Source organism: Amblyomma maculatum, chromosome 6 (assembly GCF_055883805.1).
Source record: "Amblyomma maculatum isolate TAMU_Amacu chromosome 6, ASM5588380v1, whole genome shotgun sequence".
Classification (NCBI taxonomy): domain Eukaryota; kingdom Metazoa; phylum Arthropoda; class Arachnida; order Ixodida; family Ixodidae; genus Amblyomma; species Amblyomma maculatum.
Window position 1 is genome coordinate 142,351,786 of NC_139349.1, and position 19,475 is coordinate 142,371,260.

At 47.1% G+C, this 19,475-nt stretch overlaps 1 pseudogene; it reads right to left on the minus strand.

The window, feature by feature from the left end:
• Positions 1-6,556: 6,556 nt before the first annotated feature.
• Positions 6,557-8,441, minus strand: LOC146186925 (uncharacterized; annotated as a pseudogene).
• Between the last annotated feature and the right edge of the window lie 11,034 nt (positions 8,442-19,475).

Here is a 19,475-nt window from a genome sequence, read left to right on the forward strand (position 1 = left end):
CTGGGAAATCAGCTACCTGAGGGTAAATTCAGTTAATGTGCCACCTGCTCCCTGGCCCTCATCATCCTCAGCTCAAGACACAAACACAGCTCCCACCACCAAAAAGCTTGTTGCTATGAAACTAATAGATTTTTTTACACTACATTCAGATGTAACTGCAAAAGCCTAAAAAAAAACACGAATAGTTGAAACCAGTGAAATAATTTTTTATTAATATTACGTAAACCATACATGAAGTTAAATATACTTTTGTCTTGCTGCAGCTCAGCAACAGGATAAGGCCGCATAAGGTACGGCTTCAGGCCAAATCTCTCATCCCCCACTATTACATAGGGTGCAGTACTGTTTGAGTTGGGCAGGTGATCTGGAGGTGGAAGGCATGTTGGGTCTGGCTCGATTCGCAACCGCAGCTTTTTTTCGGTCCAGACCCCACTGTCATTTAGGCGTCCGTTATTGCCAACATCAACAAATATGAAGTTGAGGTCAGCATCCACAAGTGCCATGATAACTGTACTAAATGTTCACTTGTAATTTCTATAGACAGCTCCACTTCTGGCGGGTGAAGCGACAACATGCTTCCCGTCGAGCGCCCCCAAGCAGTGTGGAAATTGCCACGTTTCTTCGAACCCTTTCGTAACTACATGCCATTCTTCATGACTCTCAGGTGTCTGTAAAAAATAAAGTGCAATATTGTTAGATACTAGTACTCAACTATATTAGTACCGGTGCACAATTTCAGCGTAAAAATAGTGTGCGTTAAGTCTCCATGATAACTTTTTTCAGTGTACTAGTTCATAGATAATACATGCACACATTTTGTTACTGCTAATCAAGGAACCTTAGCAAAATATGTATGCTTATATGAGCTTTTCTAGTGACGCACATATTTTTGTGCGGCAGTGTTTTGACCAGACTTGTGCACCTGTGGACCGGGTCCAACATTACCTGAACTACAGGCGACACATTAAACTATTGATATGCATCATTGATTACATGTGAACTGCAGAAAATGGCAGTGACAGATACACACCTTCAGCCCCTTTGGCTTTAAAACTTTGTACACTGCTTTGCACCCTTCAAACACTATTCCTGAAATAGTGTTGTGTGCTACATTAAAGGCGAACTGGAGCGACATTTCGCTGTTTCCTGAAAAAGAAAATGTGGGCATTAGTGTACTCCTGTCACCTGCATTTCCTCTAGCGATAACATATGTGGATTTCAATACGTGGCATGTACAAAAAAAAATCCTGAAAGCCAGCTTGAAACCCACACCTGATAATGATTAAATATAAACTGCCCTAGCAGAGAAGTAGCATGCAATGCCTGCACTGTAGACATTAGGTGTGAGTACTGGCAGGTAGACCGTGGTATACATGTCTGCTCGTCGGCGGCTCGTACCGCGCCAGCGTCTGTTCTGTTTATGTAATCGGAACTCATATTTCCCGAGTGAAGTCCGGTGACGTGCTCCGTAGACGGTTGAGTGCTCGCCGAGCGCCAATGCGCTTATAAACAGTCATTTTCATGTCTGCCTTCATTTGCTTGAACACATCGCGACCGCACACAAGAAATGCAGCAAGCGCTATGCTGAAATCATGTATTCGACTAAACTAAGAGTATAGTTAAAAACACGGAAAAGGAAACAAACTTCGCCGCCCACGCCGTCCCACCCATGAAGCTGTGCTGCTTTTGCAGTGTGTCCGATGCCAAAAAATGTACTTGAGGCGCCATGCACGCTCACCTGTTGCAAGGTACCGGATAGTGATCGCGAGTCTCTCTCCAGCCTGGATCGCTTCACGGAAAGGTGTATCCTGCTTCGTGATAAGCGGCGAAACTGCACTCAGCAGGGACTCAAACGTAGCCGTGTCCATTCTTATCCAACGGCGGTAGTTTTCGCCATCTTCGAGGGTTAGCTCCCGCATAAGGTTCTCGTATGCGCCCTGTTGCTTCCTGCGCTGTAGCTATGGCGACACCCAGGAAGTCCGCGGCTTCTTTGCGGGTGGCTCGTCAAGCAGCTCTAGAACTACTAAAGCTGCGGTAGCAGCAGCCGTCGCCGAATCAATGGCTTCCATAATCGCGGAGAGCGGAGTCTGGGGCCGGTGCCGAGCAGCGCAATGACAACGTGAGAGAGAAAATCTCGAAACTAACACTGTAGTGCGCCCCACTCGTGATATCGCGAGAATAGCGAGAACGAGAGGGCGTGAAGTCGGCGAGAGGTTTTCGAGGGTTATCTGGCTAGTGTGACATGGGAGTTTGCACACCATCGGCCTACAGCCGTCTCGCGACCGACACGAAGAGGACGCCGACAATCGGCCGACAGTTTCCGTCGGCGCAGTGTGACATAGACGCAGACATCAGGAAGACGCTCTGTTGGCAGACCAAATCGGCGTCGTGTCGCGCTAGTGTGACAGGGTCTTTACTAGACTATTCAAAACAGCCAATTCCGGTTCCTAGGTGTTTCTTCGCTGACGTTACGTACGTGCAAAGCTGGCACAACAAGACTTCTTTTCTATGTTGCAGAACAAGGCACCTCACTCTTGGGTATCGATGCCATCAAGGCTCGGTCTACAGATATATGGGTAATTCCTTCAGTGCCTTGAAACGACGCTAACATCCAATTCTCGAAGGGAACAGCGCTCTGATCATACAAAAGCCGTGCAGGACATTAACCTCCCAAAGGAATTAGTTGACGAGTTTGGATCTCTTTTCGATCCAGGCCTTGGCCTCGCAAAAGGTTTTGTGCACCACGTCAAAACGCGATCCACAGTACAGCCAGTCCAATCAAAACTTCGTCGCCTTCCGCTCTCACTGCGACCATTGGTCTCGCTCGAAAGAGCTCCGCCGTCTGGAAAATATGGACGTGATAGAGTGGGTTGAGGCATCTGAATGGATGTCACCCATTGTGGTCGTTAAAAAGAAAGAGGGAGGTATTCGCCTCTGTGTAGACCTTCGACATGCAAACAAAGCTGTCGTAGCAGACAGGTTTCCCCTTCTTCATACAAAAGAGCTATTGCATAGTCTAGTGAGTCTAGTGGGGGCAACGCATTTTTCTAAGCTAGCCCTCGCATCCGCTTACCACCAGGTCATGCTTCATCTTTTGAGTCGCGATCTGACCACATTTCTAACTCACGAAGGCCTCTTTTGTTATAAACGAGTGTGCTTCGGGCTGGCTTCCGCGCCCTCTGCATTTGAGCGTATGATGTCCAAAATCCTGCAGGGATGTAAGGGCGTGCTTTTCATTATAGATATTATAGTCTTCGGGTGGGGCAGCAAGGAGCACATAGATAACCTCGCTACAGTACTTAAACGCATTAAAGAGGCAGGACTCAAGTATAGCAGGAAATGTATGTTCGTGATGCGTGGGCAGTGATGCGTGGGCAAAGCTTTCTAAGCTTTGCCCACGCATCACTGGGTGTGCCGGCGGGGGTTGCAGCAAAAAACACGTGTCACCCTATGTGAACTGTGCAGTGGGAGTGGTTTACCGAATCCCCCTCTCTTGTGGTGCCTCATATGTTGGACAAACTGGCCGCTGTGTCAATGACCGGTTGAGGGAGCATGCTCGAAACGTTGAAGTTAAAGATGAAAACGCCAACTTTGTGCGGCACATTGCTTCTTGTAAGTGTAGGGCAGGATTTGGGAAGACGACGATTCTGGGCAGAAGTGGGAATTATAAGGCTAGTCTTCTATTAGAGGCATATCATATCGATAAGCTATCCGATCGTTGTGTTAGCGATACGTCTGTTCACATGTACTCGGCGGAATGTGCCTTTCTAGACATGTTTTTGTGTTGACTGCCTCTGTTTTATCTGCCCCCTTCTGCGCATGCTCGATTTTTTCATATATAAGCTGTGTCTTCGGCTTGAATAAAGAGTTGGTAGTTAGCGCTTGTCATACGTCTTATGTGTTCTTCTTTGTCCTTTGTGTTTTTTGCGCAATTTTTACCCAATGTATGTTCGATACGCAGGAACTTTCATTTTTGAGTCACAGGATCACAGCAAGTGGTATTGTTCCACTGGAGGAAACGATTGTTTCCATCAAGGATACCCCGGCACCCACCGATGCGGCCAGCCTTCTTGGACTGGTCGAATACTACTCTAGGTTTGTTTCCAACTTTGCCGATATGGTCGAACCGATGCGTGTTCAACAAAGGGCAACCATTTGTTTGGTGTGGCGAGGTAGACTAGTTTTCGAAAGATCAAAGAGGCACTTGCTTCCAGCACAGTCGTGCGGATGTTCGATGCATCCCTTCCCGTTATTGTTTCCACTGACGCTTCTGACTGTCGGCTAGGAGCAGTTCTCCAACAGGTGGATGGAGAGGAACTGCACACTGTCGCCTTTGCTTCTCGAACGGTTTCATTCGCAGAGAGGCGATATTCAGTAGAACGCGAAGCACTTGCGCGTGTTTGGGCGTCTACTCAAGGACCAGGAAAGCGTCCTTTGCGGATAGCACGGTGGGCGGAGCGCCTACTGCAGTACAATATACAATAAAGTACCGGAAGGGCTCGCGAAATCGAGTAGCAGAAAGTAGCTCACCGCCTACCATGGACGGACCCTCTTCAAAAGCGCCATCCGGGACTTCAGTCGTGGCTGCTGATAAGCAGCCGCCTATGCCACTAGTGACCTGCTGTGAGCCGGAAGAGACTTCACCTGCCGCCAGTGGGCTCTCCGAAGCACCGGGACCACAGCGTAGAGTGCAGCCACCAAGGAACAGACGATCCCCAGACCGCTATGGATACTAAGTGCGGAATGACTCGTTGTGCTGCAGTGAACAAGAACCTGTCACTCTCTGCACGAGTCCTGAGTTCGAGTTTGAAAGATATTGACATTATTTGAAGAGTAATCTTTTTTTGTTTTGTTTTCTCTGTATTGTATTAAGTGCTAGGACAAGCACGTTGTCGCTACTGTAAATATAATTCGGTAATCGAGCACTAACGTACTACCACTACTAAATTACTAACCCATGTAGCCATTTTATAAGGACGGGAATATGTTGTATATTTGGTTTCGGTTCGGATATGTGATCACAGGCCGCCAGAGGCACCAGTGTCGCTCTTTGTATATAAGTGACTGCAGGCTGAAATAAAGAGGATTTCTTGGTTGCTTGGCAGTCTCTGTACATATGAGGCACACGCCGCTACAACAGCAATAGAGGAAAGCCCAGTGGAAGACTGAGATTATGAACAAGTAGAACTACTCACAAGGAGGAAACTTAAGGAGGTTAAATTAGAAAACCGTTGGAATGGAAACATGAAGCCACGGAGCTGGTGGAATAGGGAGATCAGGGAAGCCATTGAAAAACGACGGGCAGCCTCAAGGGAATAACGAGAGGCAAAGAAAGCAAAGGTATCTCAGGAGGAAATAGACCAAAAATTGGAATCATATCGATAAAATAAACTTGATGTACAGGCCTCATTCAAAGTAAAATAAAACAGTTCACCTATTTTGGATGGCTGACATACACGACGCCACTAGAGGCGGACCAAGAAACGTCTGGAACCATATAAGCTGGCTAGGCGAAAAGAATCAAAGAAAGCAGAACCGGGTTAAAGATAATGGGGGAAATTGTTTAAAGGAAGACAACGCAGTTGCAACCAAATATGCAATACAAATGCCACCTGTCCCTGATGCAACAACACATTCTCCTAATTATGCTGGTGCATTAATGAAGCAGATGAGCACTACCAGGCATCTGAAATGTCAAAAGGATCGTCTTGAAGTAATTGAGACACCTGAATGCGGGTGAACGAAGGATATCACGCTGAATGTTTATTTATTTATTTGAAATACGATGTGCTGTAGTGGTTAATATCAGTGATTTTCTGCCATGACACTGTACGCCTTATGTTACTCTATAAAAAGTCATCTGGCTGGATTGTTTCTTCAGTACACTCTATCTGTGAGGTGGCTATTGCGGTGAGCAGTCTTGCTGCCACGACACTGCACATCTGCTCAGTATAAGCCCATCTAAGCACACAGTATAAGCACATCTGCTCACGCACAGCAGTCCCAAATGCAATGGGGCGTCCACGTGTTGCCTGTTGCAAACCAAAACGTGTGGTCGTGGTAACTAGCATCTCCAACAGAATGTTGCAGTGGAGCTTGTATCTCGAGGCTGAGAAAAGTGTGCAGGGCACAAGCTGCGAAGACAAGTACAACTCTGTCCGGTCTTGCTTCAGTAACTGTGTGCAGACCCCGAAAACGATTGGCCAAAATCCCAAAGGAGGTTTCTGCGACCCTCCAAGCTCTAGACTGCCTGTAAAACACATATTATACCATAAAACAAAATGAAGGTTGACAACTTAAAAAAAAAAAGTCATGCACTCGCCGTACAACAGCCTCGTGGGCTATTTGGTTCATTTTGATAAAAGATATCATTACCCGGCTATGACAGCGCAAGTGGAAGAAATGGAAAGAGTGATCACAACCACTGTATTCCACAGCAAGCACAGACAGTCATATCTGTCTCACATTAGAGAACATTTGATGGCATTTCAATCCTTTCATTTCCTAAAACCCTCTGCAGGGGCTAGTACATACATATTTGATGATAACTGCTAGTATTACATGAACATAGAAGGAAGAAGCATTCCTATCCTATGTAATGTTTGAGTAAGAATCAAAGTGCTGCATATCACTCTGGCCAAGACCATACCCTTTTACTCTATAAATCAAAATGCAGCAGATGAAATACATGACAGCATTTTGCATTTCACAATGAATGGTTAAAGGCGCAAGAGGAGTCTATTCGGGGACTCATGCATGCTGCATCTTCATTGACAAAAGGAGCACAATCACAAATGAATGCAATAACAATGTTCACTCTTACATTAATGGTCTCACACTGAAACTCATGGTAATCTATTAAGTGGTATGTTTATTTCCATAGTGTGTGCATAATGTGTACAGTACCTATTGATTTAATGTGGCTGTTAACATTGTGTCAGAGACTCTTGTTTTCAAGATATTTTGACAATTTGCGGCACTGCAAAAATGTCAAGGTTTCTATTTTAGCTATTTCAGTCTCCAGCTTGGAATACACAGGCACTCTCAAAAATTCATAGCATGTACCTCAGAGCTTACCTGTAATTGAAGACTCTCTGATCAACTGACAGGAGGGTGCCTCCATACGGCTTCATAAGGTTGCCTATCGGAAAGGCATCATCATCCGCAAAGACAGGCGGCAGACATATATATGGTGTAGCTGCCACTTTGACCAATTCAGGCAAATTGGTCGTCTCGTCCTTCATAGGTAATTGCTGTGCTGTTTTCTGCCAAAATCCAGCATCACCTTGTGACCCTGGAGCTCCCACGTCAAGTTAGATAAATGTTTAACCTGAATCCACCGCAGCAAACAGGACTATACTAAACGACATTTTATAGTTGAAATATTTGGACCCCAGTTGTGTTGGCTTCTGAATGACATATTTGCCGTCCGTGGCACCTAGGCAGTTCGGGAATTGCCACTTCTCCCTTAACCCTTTCATCACCTCTTGCCAGGCTTCTTCTATTTTGGGGTCTTCAAATAGTCCCCCTTTAGGTCTTGATATATTGCGTCACAGATTTCTGGGACAATTTTGTTAACCGTCGAATGTCCCATCCGGAAATGTCGGCTCAGTGAGTAGTGGCTCTCTCCGAGAAATTGAAAAGGCATTTCTCAAAAAATGTGGAACCTCAATTTAAAGCTATGTATAACACTCAACTAGAAAAAAAAATGCTTCTAGTTGTCACTTGGTTGTTCACGCTTTTTTTCTTTTTTATTTTCTGTTAGCAATGCCTGTGTGTGAGTATGTGCTGAAACAAGATAGACAATGGCGCCTTTCCAAGCTAGATACTTCGAAAAGACCACTTCGACGATTTTGACAGTCTAGAAGATTGTCTCCTTTTGTTTCTACGTTCCGTTAGCGCCCACTTATTCATCATGAATAGCCTTCAACTATCCCAACTTTTCATTCTGTTGAACAACGTTCTCAGCGTAGTTTGTAACTAGCTATAGGTGTAAGTAGTGTAAGCGCATGGAGATGACAAGTTCGGTTTTGGCGTTACAAATAATATTGACATGAATCTTTCTGCGTGTGTCCCAGAGGATGCGAAGCTTTCGAAGACCTAGTGTCACAGCCATGGAATTATATTTCAGAGAAAACATTACTAACCAGACGCAAGGTAGCGAAGAGCGAGTTGCAGTGTTGTCGTCGGCGAAATTGGCGAGCTCATCACAGTCTGCTGTCGCGCAGTCGAACGCGCGACAACAGATTCATAAACTGCTCCGGGGTGACGCAAAAACGTCACCGGAAGTCGCCTGGATCTGAGAAAAGCAGCTCTTTCTGCAGCTGGTTGTGAACACCTAGATTCTTTCAGTATGCCCAGTTTTTCTGCCAGCATCGCCGTTTGTGAGCACGCAAGTCTTCGTCGTCGATAACTATTGCTGAAGCGAACGCAGCTACCGATTCCACTCGGCTTCCATTTTGACGAATACTCTCAAAACCAGTGCGTTGCAAGGAGATTGCCGACACGCGGATTCGAGAATACCCCTCCCGCCCGGCGCTGTCGTCTGCTTTTTGGGCCCGCCGTGTGGATGTCACGGATCAGATCGTCCGCTGTCAAACCCACGTGACCGGTCCGCGGCCCAGTCCGTGGTCCTTCGTGCGCATGCACCTTTAGGGGCATAGGGTAATAGCGGGGCGACAATGCGCAAGCGCGGAGGGCTGCGATGAATAGGGGAGGGGTGCGGTAATTACTTTTGGCATGGCAGCACTCCGCGTGTGCCGGAGTTTTAGAATAGGGGGACCATGTCGGTTAGGGGGATAGGGCAATAGCGGGGACTAGTGCGCATGCGCAGAACCCAAGCGTGCCTTGGGTTTTTAAGGTCAGCGGACAACAGTCATCCTATCTCGGCGAAATAGTGTGGACTCTATCACCGGATAGGTTCGGGGAGCATGGCGGCGTCCGTCGGAGCGAAGACCTCTCGCCTCATATCGCATTCGCCCTAGATTCGTCCCTGTGAGCTGTACGTATCGCAAATAAACCAAGCAGCCTGATTTCGCTTCGTTTTAGCTTGCATTGACCGCAAAGATTAAACGATGAAATGCTCGTTTTGTTGAGATCGCTTCTCGACTCTGGCCATGGAGAGGCTTAACGAGAGGAGTCTCTGCTGTTTTCACAGAAATGTCAGGAACCGGGATTTGTAGAACCACAAACAGGAAATGGAATGTGACCAGTCGAGCAGTATTTCACAAGGCGGCAGCGAAGGCGGTCGCGGCTCCGCGATGGCGGTTCACGATTTCTGATGACCTGTACATGCTGCGCGAGGTCTTAGCAGTAAATCCCTTCGGAGAGTTGTATGGATGGGCCGTTGTTGCTTATAACCTTAACATGGCTCTGAAAAAATTTACGCCGCGCGCAATATGCGACCGATGTGATCTGCTGCTGGCACAATTTCAACACAACGACCGGGCCAACCTGCGCAAGTACCGCTTCCATCAATTTTTTCCAACCTTACATAATTTCGCCTTCGTGATGTGAGCATTATATTTATGATTTAGAGCTGACAGCAGTTTGTAAGGATAATGTTTACACCTTCAGGTCTGGCCTGGAAGAGCAACATGATGAAAAGGAGAAGCTGCTGCAAGAAATATACCGTCAAAGAACACGGATACATGGTAAAAACGGCAGCTACCAAAAAGAATGCCTGTGCCCGGCCACTGCCGGCGCCCACACCGGCTCCGGAGCGGAACTCCGCGGGAATGGCCATGGATGCAGCGGCTGCAGCCTACACTGGAGCCTTGGACGCCGATCCCTGCACCGCAGGCCTGACATGGTCTGCGGAATACGCATTGGAGACCATTTCGTGCTAAACGCGCCCGTGAGGACATGAATTGCTATAGAACAGCCATACACGCGAGTTGTCGGAGTTCCCTGATAGGCAGCCGTACCAAAAGCCAATGTTCCGTATTTGAACTTAAAGCAAAAAAAATGGCTGCTTTGTTATCTATGCCTTTTGCATTTTTTAATGTTGAGTGAATTGCAGTATATACAGTTGGCAATAGCTTGCTAGCCATAACTTTCCACGCTGGTACACCGTACTGCACTACCATTCAATGTGCGGAATGGTCACCTAGCTTTCGGAATTCAGGTTACACATTTCACTTTTAATTTAACGTTTATTGAACAAAAAATTCCATTTTCCTGCATATTGATCATTACAATGCTTTAATGCATCTTCGAACACTACAGGCCACATGAGCATCCCAAAGTGCGTTATATAAGCAAAATTATCTTGCAATATTAAGATTCCAATACTGACAGCACAATAGGGAAACGTTACGAAGTCTGTATACCACCATTTTTTTAGGAGACTCGCATAATGAGCCATCACCGGCGGCGGACTTGTTTGAAAACATGTACTGCAGCCAAGATTAACAAGATGCGCCAGCAAAGAGGAATGACAGCAGCAGATGGCCCATTGAGCTCCAGTTTCCAACTGGCTGCAGCTAGATCTGGGTAGCAAACCCTGGTCACTGCAGCATAGGGGCTCAGCCTGAACCTAAAAGGCCAGGCAAGTTTTATACACTACATACAATATCTGCATGGAACAACCGCAGGGGTTTGTTTGGTGTAAACACTCTGTGCAGAAGAAACCTCGCAAAGTACAGTTCTGGTTTAACCTGCTGAAGTACTAACCCACTAAATATTGAGTTAAAAATCTGGTCATCATTCCAACAATTAGTGCATATTCAGTAAAGAATCACTTGACACAATGTTGACATCTTACCTTTTGGTAAGCATTCCAGTAAAACAGCAATATACAAGAACATTGTTACTGTCTTACTGCATTTTTAACAAGCTCCCTTTTTATTCTTCAGGTAAATAATTTTAATTACATAGGCAGTCATTCAGAAATCATTTCAGATCACTTCATTACACTTCCTAATTATCTAATGTATTCGTTTCTGAATTATGATGGGATGAACTTGTTACTTTAGTGTAAGTGCCTATATTTATTTACTGATAATGAAATATTGCGGACATGTCGCATGTGCAAGCAGAAGAGGGAGGATAAATTTGTGACAGCAGCAAGAAAGGTCAGAAAGTGCAATCAGTGGCAAAATCTACGCAATAATTTGGAATAATACAAATGCATAATGCAATGAGACATAATAAAAGATACAGAACAAACTGCATGGCATCAAACAACTCCAGCGCATCAGTCAAGGAGGGTGAAAGAACTGACAAGTATGGGGTAGAGCGTACCATTCAGGAACTGTTTGTGCAAAAAAGGAGTAGTTATATGCTGGTGCACGCAGAAATGAGTTCGAGAGAAAAGCTGTGCTTATGGCATGAAGGTCGCATATAATCTTTGCTCATAGTTTTGGGTCGATTACCTAGTCGGAAAAAATATGACTGCAGCAATTTTACACGTCTTTCTTTCTCTTTTGTACCAATGGCTCCAAATCTGCAAGCTACAACATAGCAGACAGAGAGTCTAGGCGCCTATAACGATTGAAGATATAGTGAGCCACAAGGCATTAAATATTTTGACCTGTCTGCGCGTCATCTCTTGTGTAGGGATTTCACGCAATGCAGGCATATTTGTGGCTTGGTATTATGGAGTTTTATGCCTTCAGGTTTTAATATTAGTACAACTGGTCATGCAAGACATCAGAAAATAAAGCTCCTTACTGATGGAGGAGCATATAATGTCCGTGACTTGTTCATTTTAACCAGGAAGTTACTGTGACAGTAAGGTACTTCTTTTTTATACCTCTACAATTATATTGTTATTAATGTAAACAGTTTTTCTCAAATATAATAATCAAATTCTCCCACCAGTTGCCTAGCAGTTGTAGGTTAGCATTCAATGCAAACCACAAACTGATTTCATTGCGTTAAAGAGAATGCTATCGTCACCAAACATCTTAACACACACAGACACTTTAAGAGTTTTTACGAGAACATTAATGTGAATATTCAATGGTACTGAACCTAAAACCGATCCCTGAGGCACACAACTGAGTAGGCCTCTTAGAAACGAGGATTGGTCCCATCATGTCGACAAACTCTTTCCAGTTTCGTAAATATGATGTAATCTAGTTAATTATTCGGAGCGGTGTGCCAATCATTTGTGTCATTATTTTGTAGCAAAAACCAAATCACCATTGCGTGCACACCTTTCCTATAACGGAAACATCGTAACTTGTTAAAACGTGGGGGTGAAAAGATAGTCATGCATGTTTCAATGGGCATTTTGTGGAATACCGTGATTGTATGTATACTTCTTACTGTATTATTCCTATACTCCAACATTCCTTTTTTACGATATGTTTGCTGTTGGCAGTCAGTGCCTAATTTGTGAATAATGCACAATGTCGGTACATCATGTTTTTTACAAGCAGGTACAAAAAGGCGACAGCCTCAAAACTTGGTATCTTTTCAAAAAATGATGCAGTTTGAGACGACTGCGAAAGAACAAGAGAAGACCATTGAAGAGAGGCGGTTGGTATTCGAACGCGATCGCCTAACTTTAAAGCGCAAAAAGCTGCTTCAGCATGCAAGAGAATGGAAGGCAGCTTGCAAAGAGCAAGCCGAGGACAGACAGCTTCGTCTTCAAGAAGCTGCCATACAGAGGGCACCTTTATCAAATGGGCTTGCAAGACAAGACCGAAGCAAGGAAGCTGCAGAACGACGAAACCAAAGGGAAGTGGAGCTGCGGGAGCGTGGCGAAGAGCGCCGCATATTATTGAGCAGCAGCAGGCACTCATAAACCTTGCATCCAAGATGGTGTCAAAAGAATTCAATTAAAATCTCGAAAATGGTGATTGGTGCAATTTCAGTGCACTGTTTCGGTGTATAACTGTGAAGCTCAGTTCTGTCATGAGTAAACAGTTGCAAGCAGGCTTTATATTGCTTTTTCACATCCATATTGTCAAAACATTCCTACATTGAACTATTCATTGCGTTCACAAACATTAGTGTGTGCTGCAACCAACTGGGGTGCACTCATGCATGTAAACAAGATTGCAACTAGAAACACTGACATAATAACTGACAGCAAGATTGAAAACGGAAACAGCCTGCCTGTGCAGTTGTTCATGCAGCCTGGCAAAGACCTCACTGAATTGCAGATTGTGTTACATATGACATACAAACAGCTACTCTCTGCACCTTAAACACATGAATGACTCTTTAGTGGTGTGAGGGTTGTGTGTAAACTTCTGCAAACACTGGTCTACAGCCTTGCATGTGCATTTCACAATATCATGTTTTGCACTACAAACTGCTTCCTTCCACATGCCATAATTGCTATGTTCGTCAGTGAAACATCAACACACTTTAGTCATACACACAGCCTTTTGCGCAGGAGAAAAGTTGATCAACAAGAAAATCGGCACACTCAGCTGCTTTTGCCGATCAGGATGTAGGTTTAAGATTCGTATTCATGTGGTACGACTAAGTCATTGAAACAAAATGTTCATTTGGTACCCACCAATTCCATGTGCCAATATGTGTGAATGATCATGTGCGGACACATGTTATTCTTGCCCAATGCTTTACGTTCATACCTAAGTCTGAACATTTTGCTGTCCTGCACTGACGAATCATTAGGCTCACATTAAGTACACATCCTAATGCGTATTTAATAATGAATGCGAAACACATGTACGCATGCCTACCTAATGTGGACATGTAAATACGGAAGAATAAAACTAAGTCTTCGTGACGAAATAACCATTTTAATGCAGTTCTATGCTCTGTTAGTATGGATACCATTCAGACAATGAACAGTGTGACAATGTATACCTCCCATAAGTATCCATCTATTTTTTTACAAAAATAAGGACAGTAATGCTGATGAAATCGCGTATGAGGTATCCCAAAACAACTCGAATGAATCCAGACTGTAAATATTGTTACGGGGTAGTTACGCTTGGGATTGCAGAGAGCGGACACGGAGGACAAGGCTTTCAAACAGCAGGCGTTTTCTGCAGGCACCAGCCGACACTGTTCAAATGCCGTGTTCTCCAAACTCACGAGTTCTTCCTTCCTTATGCGCAAACACTACCCCGCCGACTGAAAAGCACCGTCCCGGTGCGTAGTAGCGTCCGATCCAGGGTCAATGTAATACGGCTTGAGGCTTGCAACATGGACCGTCTCGAGGCTTGGTGTAGAGGTATGGCGTGCGGGATGCAAGGGCGCAATTTCGCATGTCACTGGAGTCACTTGTAAAATACGATAGGGTCCTGTATAACTGGGCAAATGTTTTTCCAAGAGGCCAGCGCGGCGAGTTGGGGTCCAAAGCAGCAGGAGAGAGCCGAAAAAATACTGGGTGTTGCTATGACACGAATTATAGGGACGTTTCTGGGAGTGCTTGGAGGCTGTGCGTCGGTTGCGAGCAACAACGCGGGCATCGTCAGCTCGGGCTATAGAGTCACGAGCATATGAGCTGGCAATGGCGACAGAAGGGAGCAGGCTGTCAAAAGGCAGCAGAGGTTCACGGCCGTATAGACGATAGAAGGGGGAGTAGCCGGTAGTGTTGTGACGCGACGAATTGTATGCAAGTGTCAGAAATGGCAGCGTTATGTCCCTGTAGCGGTGGTCATCAGAAACATACATAGCATGTCAGTGTCGGGTTAAGGCGTTCGGTAAGCCCGTTCGTCTGTGGACGGTAGGCAGTCATGAAAGAATGACAACGTTGAACAACCGTAGGATCTCGTCGACTATACGTGCAATAAAGCAATGGCCATTGTCGGTGAACAGTTGGCGGGCAGCTCCATGGACGCGTATAATGTCGTTGAGGAGGAAAGCAGCGACATCAGTTGCACAAATTGTTGGTATTGCTCGAGTGACCGCGTAGCATGTGGTGTAATTAGTGCCCATCGCAATTCATTTGTTCCCCGATGAGGACAATGGAAAAGGCCCTAGAGGATCCACACCGACTCGAAAAAAATGTGTCTATGGGGATGTCGATCGGCTGCAGAAGTCCAGTAAAACTGATGGCTTTTTCCGGCTCTGACAGCGGTCGCAAGCAGCCACGTAGCGGCGGACTGCGTGGTATAGACCTGGCTAAAAAAAACCGAGCACACTATGGTATGTGCGAGAGACGCCTAGATGCCCGCTGTGGTAACGTCGTGAAGCTATTCAAGGATGGCTGTGCATAGGTGCTGAGGGCCTACTAGTAGAATGTCGGGGCGATCAGGTGGCATATTGTGCCGGTATGAGGTGCCGCCGTGGAGCACAAACAAAACGAAGGGAAGGGTCATGGCGATCGGCGCAGAGGTGATTGATAATTTCGCGAAGCGGAGTGCCCTGGCTTTGCTCACAGCGAATGTTGGAACAGTCAGAAATAGAGTGCACGCAAGCATCATTGTCACATTCAGGTCGGCTTGGCGGGTCGGCTGGAGGGCGGGACAGGCAATCGGCATCTCGATGCAACTGGGCAGACTTATATGTGACGGGACAGGTCGGGCAGGTAACTCGGCGTGATGGTCGGACAGCACTGCGGAAACAGTAAATCTGGACATTGGTGACAGCTCGGCAAGGAAAATGCCCTCCGTGAGAAATTGCGAAGACATGCTGAAGTTGAGTACGGGAATGTAGGTGAGGTTATTCTGGACGTGTGCACTGTTATGAGGTAGGACGATGTAGCGCTGTGGAGTGACGTCCGTGATGGGGTTGACAACGTAGTCGCCGTCAGGAAGGAAGGGAAATGGTGACATGGGTACGTATACTGCCGCCTCGGGAGGTAGGCGAGTAAATGTACTGGAGCGGAGGCGAGGCTGGGATTGGTCAACACTAGATCGTGAGCACAATGGGACAGGGCTAGGCGAAGACGTCCAGAAGAACAGTCAATGAGAGCGGAATGCGCTCTTAAAAAGTCTAGGCCAAAAGTGACGTATTGAGGACATGTAGTAAGGACGGCGAAGAGCACAGAGACGCAGTGGCCGACGATGCTAACGTGTACAGTGCACATTCTGATGATGGTAGCAGTGTTTCCATCAGCAACACGAACTGTAGAGAACCTTTTTTGAGGCGCTGGCGGAACGAAGAACTAAGGACTGAAATATGGGCTCAAGTGTCAGTGAGAGCGGGCACAGGGACTCTATCTACGAGGACATTGATCAGGTTGCGACGTGGTGCGATGATCGAAACACACTTGGCTCTCCGGGTTGGTAACGCAGTGTCACGTCCAGGCGCTGCGTTGCCTAGTTTCCCGAGCAGGGGCCTTGGTATGTTTGGGACAAGCCGCGGTGAGGAGTAGGTGATCAGGAACGGTGGGCTTGTGGCGATGGCGAACGGCTAGGATGACGGGCTTGCTTAATGTTCTCGGTACGAAGATGTGCTGGGGTGACAGAAACGCGCCGTGGTGCATGATAGTCATGGCGGACAGGGCTGTAATAGGGTAGAGAGGGGGAGCCGGGTGGCTGCGGCCAGATCGCTTTGATTGACGTATGGCCAGCCCGACAGCAGACGAAGCGAATAGGCCTGTGGTCAGATGTGCGCCACTGGCGGGCAAGGTAGCGCAGTGTGTAGGGCGTGGTAGTGGTAGCAGCAGCAACCACTGGTATTGGCTGTGATGCAGGAAGTGGCGTGGTAGCATTGAAAACGAGGCCCACATTCGCGAATTCTGGGCGCACAACAGGCTGCATCATAGCTATTGTTACCTCTGCACGAGGTTATGTAAGTGTAATAGGAGTCAAGGCCTCGATTTCCCTGAGGACGACCTGCTCTTCCGGTTTGAGTGAGAGTTTGCGGCTCTTGATGTTGTAGCAGCGGCTGTAACGCTCTCCTGCGCGCTCCAGCTCTTCGTGGGCAAGTTTACAGGTATTCTCCAATCTGTCCCGTAGAGCAAGCAGGTGCTCGCACGTAGTTCTCAACTCGTCAGGGATAGTTGCATTAGTCCAAAGCTCTCTAAGTACAGCCAGAGGTGCACGCACATTTTGCCCATATAAGAGTTTGAATGGGGAAAAGCCGAGGCTTTGTTGGACAGGGCATGTTGCTGGGCGAGTTGGTTATTCATTGTCAGAGAAAGAGCGCTATAGCAGACGACAGACCAGCGCCTGTGTGTCCTCCTCTTCCTGGTCTGTCGACTGCTATAGCGCTCTTTCTCTGGCTTTGTAGGAGTACATTTGCCTCTCCTGACACATGCGCTCGAGCATTTGTTTAAGCGTGCCGTTAAACCGTCCGACTAGGCCGTTCGCTATCAGGTGGTAGGGAGAGAAGTATGCAGCTGTTTTACTCACAACAGATGGCTAACCTCTTTCATTACTCCGGACTTAAAATTAGTGCCCCTGTCACTGAAGACCTCTCTGGGCACTCCTACACGGTAAACCCTTTCGACAAGAGCTTCGGCTTCCCTTTCGGTCTCGATGCTAGGAAATGCGACTGCATCAGGATACCGAGTGGCATAGTCCACCATGGTCAGGATGTACCGATTGCCTTGAGCGGTATTCAGGTTGTGTGGGCCAACAATGTCGATCGCCACCTTTTGAAACGGGGTCTCGATGACGGGCACTCGGACCAAAGGCGCTCGTGTGGTGTGACCCTTCGCAGTTGTGCATTGTCATAGACCGCAAGAGGCAACGAACCGCTTAGTGTCAGCCCGCATTGCGGGCCAGAAGACTTCTGTCTGAAGCTTCAGTTTGAGAATAGCCTTTGGGGAACAACAACTTGAGTGTACTCCCCACCGGACTCGGCGACGTATCTCCTCCGAAGAACGCTGTTAGCAATAAAACACTGGTGGCTATCCTTTCCCTTCTTCGCTTGTAGCGGGCCCATGCGATCGAAGCACGAGCGTAGGGTCGCGTCATTCTCTTGCTCTTGAACCAACTCTTCGCGGCATACGCTAAGGAGGCCTTGCAGGACTTTTAGCTTTTTCAGAGTTTTATCCTTGCACGGCTGCGCTCTAATCACTACCAGGCAAGCTTCAGTGGCATCCGAAATGGTGCGGTGCTCTCGGTGTCAGGCACTAACTACTCAACTTTTACTCCAGTGTACTTCATAGTCTTGCTTCCTGTTGTTTTGTGCCACTTTGGATTGGGGTCGTCTGCTGGCCTAGCACCTTCCACCTTTCCCAGTACCAAATCGTACAAGGGATTCTCCATAGACATAGCGAGTAGTCGTCCCCCAAAGTACGGGATGTCGGCATCGAGCCAAGCTTCTGGGAGCATAAGGACTCAGCGGTCAATTAGGTAAACTGGAGACTTCGTATCGGTAATATCTTCATTTAGTACTAAGTCCTTCCTTACCACCACCGTGTTGCGGTCTGTGTCTCTCAGGACTCGGACTGTCTGGCCCCCAATCATGCCGGCTACGACAGGTAAGCATTCCCTCACTGCGCATTCTTTCCTAGTGAAACCAGAGTTGATGACGGGGATCTTCCCTCTGTCCTTAAGTTCGAGGTATCCGTTCTCAACGCATACTGCAGAGGACACCCGATTTTCTTCTCTTTGTTTTGGAGCCCCATTTGCCGGGCATCTCCAACTTGGAAGGCCTGGCTTGCCGCATTTGTGGCATTTCTTGGGCGGTCAAGGTCCGTCGGAGGTGGCGGCCCGGCAATTTTCGGGGCGTTGTCCCGCGCATGAACAAATAAAAAATTTCTTTTCATCGCGGCACTTCTGGTCTGATGATTGAAGCAAATTTTCCTTTCTCGGTAGTCTTGGAGACGGAGTTTTCTGCCTTATTCTTCGGGGTGCTTTGCTTTCCGAAGTTCGACCAGCCATGGGCCTCCACAAACTTTTCTACCCTTACTACTGTTTCCGAGAAGGATGTGTCCTTCTTTTATTTCAAAAACCATTTGTAGCGGTGTGGTGCAGTTAGAAAGGAACAATTTCTTTAGAATCAGGTCAAAGAGATCTGTGTATTCTTTCTTTGCGTCCTACAGCTCTATCCATCTGTCTAGGAATTTCTGAAGGCGCGTCACGAACTGTGAACACGCTTCCTCGTTCCGGGGACAAGCAGTTCTGAAGTTTTCTCTGGACCCTTCCTCTGTCATACAGAAGCAAATCATGAGTGCCTGCCGGAGCTTGTTGTAGTCCAGTCCAAGCACTTGGACGCAGACATGCGACTAAAAATGCTGAGCGCTTCGCCGCTTAAACACAGACTAATGGCTCTAGCCCACTGATCGCGAGTCCAATTCTAACTCAGCGACACGCTCGAAACGAATGGGTCCCGCAGGGGGCATCTGCTAAAGCAGATGTTTGGTGTACCGTGCGACACCACGGACCCCAGCACCCACGCTTAGCCGTGCGTGGCATCGCCGTGTCCGGGGAAAAGGGGATCCTGGTGGTTGAGCCGATGCCGAGTGTTCGGACCTTTAAGGCCCCTCGGCGGAGGCAACACACCACTTTGGCCCCAGCTTCACGTAGACGGCACCTCCGGGCTGACCCACCCGGGGGAAATCGGCAGTCGCCTTTTCCTGTTCTCCCCTCCATCTTTCACTTTCCTATTTTCTTTCTTAGAACTGTCCTGTCCTCTCTTATCTTCTT